Source organism: Sinocyclocheilus rhinocerous, unplaced genomic scaffold (assembly GCF_001515625.1).
Source record: "Sinocyclocheilus rhinocerous isolate Xijiao unplaced genomic scaffold, SAMN03320098_v1.1 scaffold148, whole genome shotgun sequence".
Classification (NCBI taxonomy): Eukaryota; Metazoa; Chordata; class Actinopteri; order Cypriniformes; family Cyprinidae; genus Sinocyclocheilus; species Sinocyclocheilus rhinocerous.
In genome coordinates, this window is record NW_015653472.1 from 231,566 (window position 1) to 241,485 (window position 9,920).

Here is a 9,920-nt window from a genome sequence, read left to right on the forward strand (position 1 = left end):
ACATTAATTTTACATGGCTTTCTAAACATGCCGCTCTCTTGTGCCAGACGCGAGTGCAACGCTGAAAGATGTCCCTCTAGAAAATGTGATAAATATGCGTTCTGTGTGAACGGCTTGGTTTCAGTTTTGACGTAAACATCTTCTCCACACTGATGCTCTTGTTTTCCGCAATATATTGAATGAACAATGTAGCACCGCCGCATCTAGTAGATTCAACTGGATAGGCTAACAAAAGCATTAAAATGCAATGACGCTTACATCGTCGTCGCATTTCGTGCGCCACTGATAAGGCTGCCTGACGAAGACCTAAAATTCAAATGCGGATTTTTTTTTTTTTTTTTTTGACGAATTTTTTAAATTAAAATTTGTTTTTTTGACAGCTCTGGTAGGATGTCCTCTACAGCAGAGAGTCAGGAGTTACCTGTTATACAGGCCTACAAACATCTGTGTGCAGTCGGGAGCATTTAGTACAGACACAGTTAACTCCCTCCTGAGATGAGAAAATCAGTCCTACTGTTCTTGCAATCACAAAGGCAAGATTAATCTGCCTTGAATACATAAACCAGAGTAATCTGAAATTAAATAGATCAAACACAGAGCTGATGTCTATTAGTGCTGTGCTCAGAATATCGATACAGCGATACATCGTCATGAACTTGATGCGTGGACTTCACAAGCAACCCAGTCGTATGTTACGATAGCCTGCCACCACATAATGCCACAATGGGAACTTGTCTCGAACGTTCTGCAGACCAGAGCAATGTTTGACAATCACACAGGAGCGAACATGGCAGATTTGCTCAATGATGTGATGCACGAATGGGGAATAAAGGACAAAGATCCAGTGCTAGTCATCATTTATGCATCTAATATGTCAGTAGCTGCAGAAATAGTCAAATTAATTCATGTGAGATGCTTTGCGCACTGTTTGAACCTGGCTGCTCAACGGGCTCTGAAGTTACCGACAGTTTCCCGTCTTCTCGGAAGAGTTCGGAACATCACAACATTTTTTAGGAAAAGTACAATCGCCTGCCATGTCCTGCACGAGAAGCAAAAGTTACTTGGCCTTCCTGAGCATAAGCTGATGACCGATGTCTGCACGAGGTGGAACAGCGCACATGACATGTTGGAGCGATTCGTAGAACAACAGCCTGCAATTTGTGTTGTTTGTTATTACAAAATTTCAGTTATCAAAACTGTTATAACACTGGCTATTCAATGTACAATAAACAAATATTACCTTTACGAAATTCTGCTCAAAATAAATGTAATTGCAAAATTGACCTGTATCGTGATACGTATCGTGGCTTTAGTATCGTGATACGTATCGTATCGTGACATTGCTGGTGATACACAGCCCTAATGTCTATGCGGGACGTCTCAACACCCATTGACGAGAAACCCCTTACAAACCTAAGGGACCCACTTTATATTAAGTGGCCTTAACAACTATGTACTTACATTTAACTTAATAATTTGGTACAATGCACTTATTGTGTACATACATGTTTTTACATTGTACTTATATTTAAAAAATACCTGCATGTAATTACATCTGTAATTAATTTCTGTAATTACATTTATAATTACACAGTTGACCCATCCCTTACACCTTAACCCACCCTTAAACCTACCCATACCACCAAACCTGTCCCTAACCCTACCCGTATCCCACCTTAATAGCAGCAAAAGTGTTTTGCAATACAATATGAACACAATAAGTACACTGTACTTAATTTTTGATGCAAGTACATAGTAGTTAAGGCCACTTAATATAAAGTGGGGCCAACCTAAGTTACCATGAACCAAAATTTCCACCAAAATACTTGCTAAACTAAAGTTTGAGTAGCAACAATAAAACTGTGGTAACTTCATATTTATGGCAGTGATATGGCAAAAGAAAATAAATGACAGTGACAAAGACACTGGTTGACAGGAAGACTTCTGTATCTTTAAATATACAACGTGAGATTTGAACTGCTTAAAAAAAAAAATAATAATTTTGATTTAGACAAAAATTGAACAGTTAGTTATTTTTCTTCTCTGCCAATAAAAATAGTGCAGAAAGAAGCCAAAGCCTTATTTGCTTATTATCAAGCAACACAGATCAAAGTCAGGTGTAGTGCCGAAATTTGCACCCTGCCAGATTATGCACCCCCTAGTATTGGTAGGTTTAGTAGGGGTGGGGGAGGGGTTAGGATTAGGGGTGGGGTTGGGATTAGGCAATCCACTCTTAGAACACCAAACAGATAATAAAAAAAAAACCGGTCTTAATTGTAGTTAGTAGCCTATACAAATCCTAAACAGAAGATGACTTCATCTTCATTTAGCATATAACGTTAAGTACAGATAGCTTAACACAAATGCCTCCAGACCAAATGCTCTAGGTCTTGAAGACCTTAAACCGAAAGTAAAGCCTCTCCAGCATTGTCTGGGCCAAACATATTTAACGTTACTGTCGAGGAGTACAAGTAGAAACGGCTACAAGCACAATTCTGATGTAACGTTATACACCAAAGTAATTAGTGCATTGAGCTTCGCTAGTCACTAGTAATGCGACTAACGTTACCTGGCCTTTCGCAGAGAGATTAAATGCAAGCAACGAACAAAATAATCAGAGACACAAATCTCCTGATGCTGCTAAATTTAACTAGGGTTGGAAACTATTAAATGTAGGTCCACGAGACATCTTTGTTGGTTTAAAAATCCATTTCAGACTCATTACAAACACAGGAAGTGGTTGTTGCTTAGAGCATGTTAATATATTATTTACACTGAGACGCAATAGTAAACGTGCCACAATCTAGCGTGTTTATATCGCATTTCCCGTTTTATAACTTCGGCTTGTTGAATGAGCACATCGACTGGATGTTTGCATTTGAAAAGCTTGGGAAACCGCGAGTGTGTGCATGTGAATACACAACAAAGAAAAAACGCCAGACAAATGTGGTAAACCGTAATTATTTCAGACCGTACCTGCAACTGATACATACCGGAAAATAAACCATAGGCGAAGGAGTGGAGCGAGTATGTTCCTTTCAGTCAGTATTCCCGTGCAAATCCATGACTAGTCTATATCTCCTCTTTATGTCTTTTTAGCATAGGCTTGTATTGGGTGAAATGATGGCTGCTAACAGCGATAGAAACATCTCTCCAGTCACGTGGTCAAATAGCTTCCAGCTGCTGCTGAACGTCCCTCCCAATTGAGCTGTTGAGTTGTTGTTTAGCTCATTTCCCCTGATAAACCCTGCTAATTGTGGACTACATAATGATGGCATAATCACTGTCTATGTGCATGCCAGATATACATTTAGGCGCTAGAACTTTCTTTCATTTTTATTTTAATTTGCCGTCTTTGTAGTCCTAATAGTTAGCAAAGCAAACTAAGTTGTTTTATTTGTGAGCCGCTGACTCACCCTCTATATTCAAGTGAATTGAATATGAACCATGTGGGTATTTTAGGTCAATTTGTAGACATATTACCCAGTATTGGTGTATCTCTCTCTCTTTTAAATGGAAAAAATGGTCAGAAATGGGCAAAATTAACTTAAAATTAGTATGCCCTGTAGCAAGTACCCCTGTTTATTAATTATCTCAAATTTGATATATTTCGTAATATTTTTTGTTCTAGGGCTTTATAAGTAAGGTATTTTTCCTCATTTAAATAATATATTGTGCATAAATACAGACATTTTTAGATAGCAGTTCGATTAATTATTTAGATATACAACAGTATACAATGTTGACAATCTATTTAAATTAATTCAATCATTTGACAAATGGATGCTACACTGGTTGCTTTATGTAGTTAGAGGATATATTCTCTGTTTTGTTTACAGATCATCTCAAATTTGATTTGTTTCATAATATTCTATTTTAGGAACTTATATTTAGTTGTTTCATTAGTATAAGGAAGATAAAATAAATCTTGTGCATAAATATAAATGTGCATAAGTTTCATGTTTAGATTTTTTTAGGTAGCAGTTTGATTATTTTAATTATACAATAAAACCTTTTATTTAAATTTACTTTAAAAAAAATAATTTATTTACATTACTTTAATTGAATCATTTGACATAAATGGATGCTACAGTTTGCTTTGTGTAGTTATATAAAACAGATTTTTTTTCCAGAGGTAAATATTGCCTTTTAATAAATAGTTATTTTCTGACAGCTTATTTAGGCAATTTCTGTCAATATTTCTGACATTTTGCTATAGTCTGTCTCTCGCTTAAGGGCCACATCCACCATTGAGGGGACGTGGAGGGGGACACATCCTCCAATATTCACAGTAGTGATTGATTTATATTGCTTTCCAGTTACCCCCAATCTTGAATACTTGGTCACAACCTCGTTTTCGATCACAGTAATGTCTGCAATTTCATATTCACTTACAGACTGACTGCACTCCGACCTAGAAGTTTTTGCACCCTTTTGTGTGATGACAACATTTCCGTGCTTGAAGACACTGATTCATGTTGCTCCTCTCTATATGACTCAACAGAGAATGAGGCATGTTGGCAACCCAAACTGTCTGGAGACACAGTAATAACTCCTCCATAGACCTTACACAATGTATCACTCCTCCTGAGCCCATCTCTGTGGTCGCTAGTGTCTCTCAGACCATTCTGTTGTAGGGTGGAGTAGATATTTTCCCTCTGATGTAGACTTCAATGACAGTGAAGAGGTGAGCAGTGATGGTAGAAACAAACAGCAAGTTATATTAAACTAGCAAAGAATCACATTCTTGCCTTAACCATAGTATTACCACTGAGGGACTTGTGAAGTATTTTACTGTCCCCTTGTGTTCACTTTGATTACTCACAAATCCAAAGCTTCTTTGTCATGCCTAGAACAATCACACAACAGAAAGGCATATTATTTACCAACAAAATCCCAAATCTTACCAATCCTTTTGTTTCCTTATAGTTTTATTGGCCTTTCTTGCACTGGTTTACATTGGCTTTGCTTCTCAGTAGTTTTCAACCTTCTCAGTACCAGGATCTCATGGACCTTCAGTATAAAAAAGGTAGATTTCCTCAGAAATACTTTAACATTTTAATTAAAAACATTAAAGAAATTGTTAGCCCAAAATTGAACATTGAAAAATTCAGCATTGCATCACTTGCTCACCAATAAATCCATAAAAGTGAATGGGTGCCGTCAGAATGAGAGTCCAAACAGCTGATGAAAACACTAATCCACAAGTAATCCACACTCATTAAGGCATTTTTTAATTTTAAACCATTCTCCGGTAAAAAAAAAAACACATCATGTCTGAATCAGGAGAGCAATATGCACAGATCAAGCACCATGTACAAGTGAACACAGGTCAAAACAGTTCTAAACAAATATTTCGATAGATTTTGATGTGAGAGGACAAGAGGGGATGGACTTTTTTATTACTGGAGGAAGCTATAATAAACTACGGACCGATGTGTTGCTGTTAAAATGCCCTAATGATGGATTTGTGTCTTACAAACATGCAGCTTTTTGCTTCACATAATGTTAACTGATGGACTGGACTCTGGAGTCGTGTCGTGTGGATCACTTGTGGATTATTGTGATGTTTTTATCAGCTGTTTGCACTCTCATTCAGGCGGCACCCATTCACTGCAGAGGATCCATTGGTGAGCAAGTGATGTAATGCTACAATCTCCAAATCTGTTCAGATGAAGAAGAAGCAAACTCATCTACATCTTTGATGGCCTGAGGGTGAGGACATTTTCAGCAAATTTACAATTTTGGGTGAACTATTCCTTTAACAAACATTACATAATAGATATAAATATGTTTAAAGTTGGACGATATAAATTAGAAATGTATTTAAAATGTAGGTTTATTATGTGGTTTTATTTTATACATCTACTTGGACCCTATGGAGTACTTTCAGGGATCCCTGGTTGACAACTCTGGGTTTAGTTGTTTAAGATTTACATGATTAGCCTCAGTTCTTCATGCCAAACCAAGTGTGTTTCAGTAAAGGCAAGCATACTGAAGTTGCACAATACCACTGACTGTTTTTGTTTAGCCAGACAACCTCTAAGAGCCACTGCTACCTTTCACATGAGAAAAAGCAAACACATTAATCTTAGCTCTTTGTTTCCTACTCGGAAAGCCACACTATCCATATTAAACTATATAAATGTCACAAACAGTCAGAATTGGACTCTAGAGGAAAAAGTTGCTGTGTACTTTCTAAGAATTATGCTGCCAACTGTGGAAAGGGATTACACAGCTACAGTTAAAATATTTAGGAGATTATTACTTTTAAAGCAGCCAAACAAGTGTTAAAATAGTTATACATGATATACTGAATCCTACCTAAACCTACTGTAGCATAACAGTTTCTCTCGTACACAGAAAAGCGCATTTTTTATCTTTTAACAGTAGCTCTATTGTATTTATACCATTGTAGGCTGGTTTCCTTTTCTACCAGCAGCAACAAACAAGTGCTTGATTCTGAGTGACTCACCTGCTATGTTTCCTCACCAAAGCTCCAAACATCTCTGCACAGGCACCTCATTCTTTTCAGGAACTGGAATCGAGAACAGGAATGTGAGCATGAGTAGCGTCATAAGGAAAAGGAAATTTACTGTGAGCTAATCCCACCGTCACAAAACACTCTGACACATTCACTCTCTCTGTGCACCGAGTCATTCTTACAGCAGGCTGGGTAAACTTTCTCCAGCTGCTGTTTATTTCATATTGAAGCCATAAGTGAGGCCATGCTGTGAAATGATGGACTGGCATACTGGTGAACGGCTATTTCGCTTTGTTGGCACAGCAGTAGTATACTGTAAAACAGACTGATATTTTATTTTCAGACTTAAGAGTTTTAGTTTGGACTGAAGTATTTGCTTGTGTAGTTTTACATTTTTGTGCTGTAAGAGCTCAGCTTCAACTCAAATTTGGTGGGCAACATGCACGTTTTTGCATTCAAGTGAAATATATGGGCTTCATTGTTTTCCTTTATCCTAATAAGCTACAGTGCAGTCTAGGCCATTTTTACAGGCTGATTATTTGCTTAATGTTTCTAGAGGGTTTAACTTTCAAAGCAGCTTTGGAAGGTGAATGGAGGTGATGCGGAAAAGGGAGAATTTGTTCTATTTCATTTTGTTAAGATTAGTCAAAATCATTGTTTTTATGATTGTCATTATGAATGAACTCTTGAGCTACAGAACACTAGTGCACTGTGATGGCTTAAGACAGTATGAATAAGGGAAAGACAGCCCTTTCCTGCCACCTTGTGTTTAGAGTTGCATGGCACAACTGCAGGAAGCCTTCAAATATATTCTTAAATGTCCTGAGACAATATGAAAGAAGCACGGAGAATAAATGGGGTTCTAGGTAACAGATTTGCATATAACCTAAAAATATTTAATTAAATAACTTTGTTTTTATTTAAATAATTTGATTATTAATTAATGATTTTTAGTTTAATAGATTTTATGAAACTATTATAATTTATTATAAAAAATAAATAAAACTGAAATATTTTATCATAAGTTATATTTTCAGAATAGCATTTGAATCTAACCGAAACCGAAATGTCTTTGTTTTTATACGCAGTCATTTGCTGATCAGATTTCTGCATGAGCATTTTTCAGGAATAGTTTTCAGCATTTGGCATATGTAATTTCCTTAAATGCTAACTGCTCTTATTTGTCAGTCATCCTTTATGATCAGATGAAAGGTTGTGTGGTTTTGAAGGTTATACGGCTCATTTTACACTTCTGGCTGAGAGCGAGAGTCCTGAATTAAATTACCCAGCACTCAGCTGTCTCTCAGTGAAATTCACATTTTCCTGTGCAGTGTTAGCACAATGTGCTGAAGATGCTGATTACTGCCGGTGAGCATGCAGACACTGCTGTGAGCGGGCAGCTTACATCTTCTCTTTTTCGCTAACCTTTTAAAACCTGTAATTTCAAGGTCTAATCAATACACAATCCCACCAGGCAACCTGCAAATCACTGCCCCTCTATAGCAGAGCATGTGTGGCTGACAGCGGGTTTGACAGCCCACAGTAAACTATCAACCCCAGACCCGGAGCAGATAGCTCATAAAAACCATTTTGTCATTCACATTGTGGAGTTACAGATGCCTTTTTTCAGATGTGCTAGGAGTGTTTGAATGCATAACATGATGAAACCCAGTTTTAAAAATCAATCTGCCTTGTTTATTAAACCCAAAAATATAGAGATATCCATTCATTAACACTGTAAATATATATTTTTTAAATCGTTACTATTGCTTGTTTTCTAGTAAATACTTTATACTTTATGTACTTGAGAAGTACATTTATCTTGAATGAAACCAATCTTAAACAAAACAGTTTTTCTTGTTTTAAGCATAAACCTCACTAAATTGTGTTAGATTTATGCTTAAAAAGAATTCAAACAGTCACTGAATGCAAGTTTGCTCCATTTAAATTCTTATCTAATTTAAAACAAAAGTAAAATGATCTTGATCATACGTTTTCTGAGAATATATCTGAAATTAAAAAAGAAACTTTTTGAAGCTTTGTTTTTCTTGTTTTAAGCATAAACCTCACTAAATCCTGTTAGATTTATGCTCATTCAAATTGTATTACATTTAAAGTTAAATTTACTTAAGGACATCACCTTATATAATGTTGATCAATTGAAATTTATCTTGATAACACGCTTTCTGAGAATATATCTGGAATTAAAAATAATGTTTTAGCTGTTTTTCTTGTTTTAAACATAAATCTCACTAAATTCTGTTCGATTCATGCTTAAAAATAATTACAATTGTATTACACTTAAAATTACATTTAAAAAGATATCACCTTATACAGTTTTGCTCCGTTTAAATACTTAAATGAATTGCCTAATTTAAAATAAAAGTACATTTTTAACTGAAAAGCAAAGACATGAAAATACAAACCATTTAAAAATTATAATTTTTTAAAGCTTTATTCCTGTTAAAAGACCCGTATCTTTGAGCAAAGACAAAGCACTTCCATAATATTCTGAGTCTGTGCTCAGTGCTGCATTGTGAAGATAATTACGAGTGATGGAAGTGCTCACCCAGAGCAGAAACCTCAGCTTTAGGCTAAAGCCAGAACATCAGTGCAGCATTGCAGCTGAGAGAGAGCATGTGAGTGTTCATGCATAGGGCTAATGGTATGTTTGGTGTAAATCATAGCGATACTGGTTGCGGGCACGTGTGCGGGATGTGTGCTGCAGTAGAGGCATCCCCCTCAGCTCAGATCATAGCTCGTTTGTCAGATTGCCTGCAGGACTTGAATGCTGCATTGCTGCTGAGAAAGAGAGAGGCGATCAGCTTTTTTCCATGGTTGGGGGTGGAGGAGCACAGGAAGGCCCAGGGCAGCATGCTTGAGCAGTCTCCTTGCTTTAAAATGTGCGGTGGACACAGAATTTTGTGGCACTTGTGTGAAGGTCACTGCCAAGTACATAATACTTTGATGCAATTCCATCAATTATTCCTGTGCATTAGTTGTATATTTGCTTCTCTTCTACATGTGTTCTTGTGTCGCTTGTTTTTTCCTTTCTTTTCCTTGTTCCTTTCTTACTCATTTTTTTGCGTCCTTCTTTTTTGTTTCTTTCTTCTATCCTTCTTTCTTGTTTTCTTGCTATTTTTCATCTTTCCCATGACGAAGAACTTATTTCCTATGCCTAATTTCTTGTCTCTTTTCATCTTTTATCTCTTTATCTTCTATAGTAAGTGCCGCTGCCAGTTAGGATTAGTTTAAGAGCAGCTCTGTGGATACAGTCCCAGGTGCAAGTGTGCTGATCAATTCAGCTTTGGTGTTTTCTCTCTACAGCAGCTGGAGCAGGTGCCAACTGTGCGGTACATGCACAGTCCTGTTACAAAAAAACATCTCTGCAATGTATGACGATGAACAATAAATAGGGTTTTGTCCTCTGTTTAAA

At 36.7% G+C, this 9,920-nt stretch overlaps 1 protein-coding gene across 3 annotated transcripts in view; it reads right to left on the reverse strand.

Annotated features, from left to right (window-relative positions):
• The window catches only part of LOC107716103 (SPRY domain-containing SOCS box protein 1), a 21,544-nt gene extending 18,355 nt beyond the window's left edge, over positions 1-3,189 (reverse strand). For 2 of the 3 annotated variants that reach the window (XM_016522428.1, XM_016522426.1), the window contains exon 1: positions 2,994-3,189. The gene's annotated coding sequence lies outside the window, so the exon portion shown is untranslated. Of the gene's footprint in view, positions 1-2,976 lie in introns of all 3 variants that reach the window. The other variant, XM_016522427.1, reaches the window with a different exon arrangement.
• Positions 3,190-9,920: the final 6,731 nt, after the last annotated feature.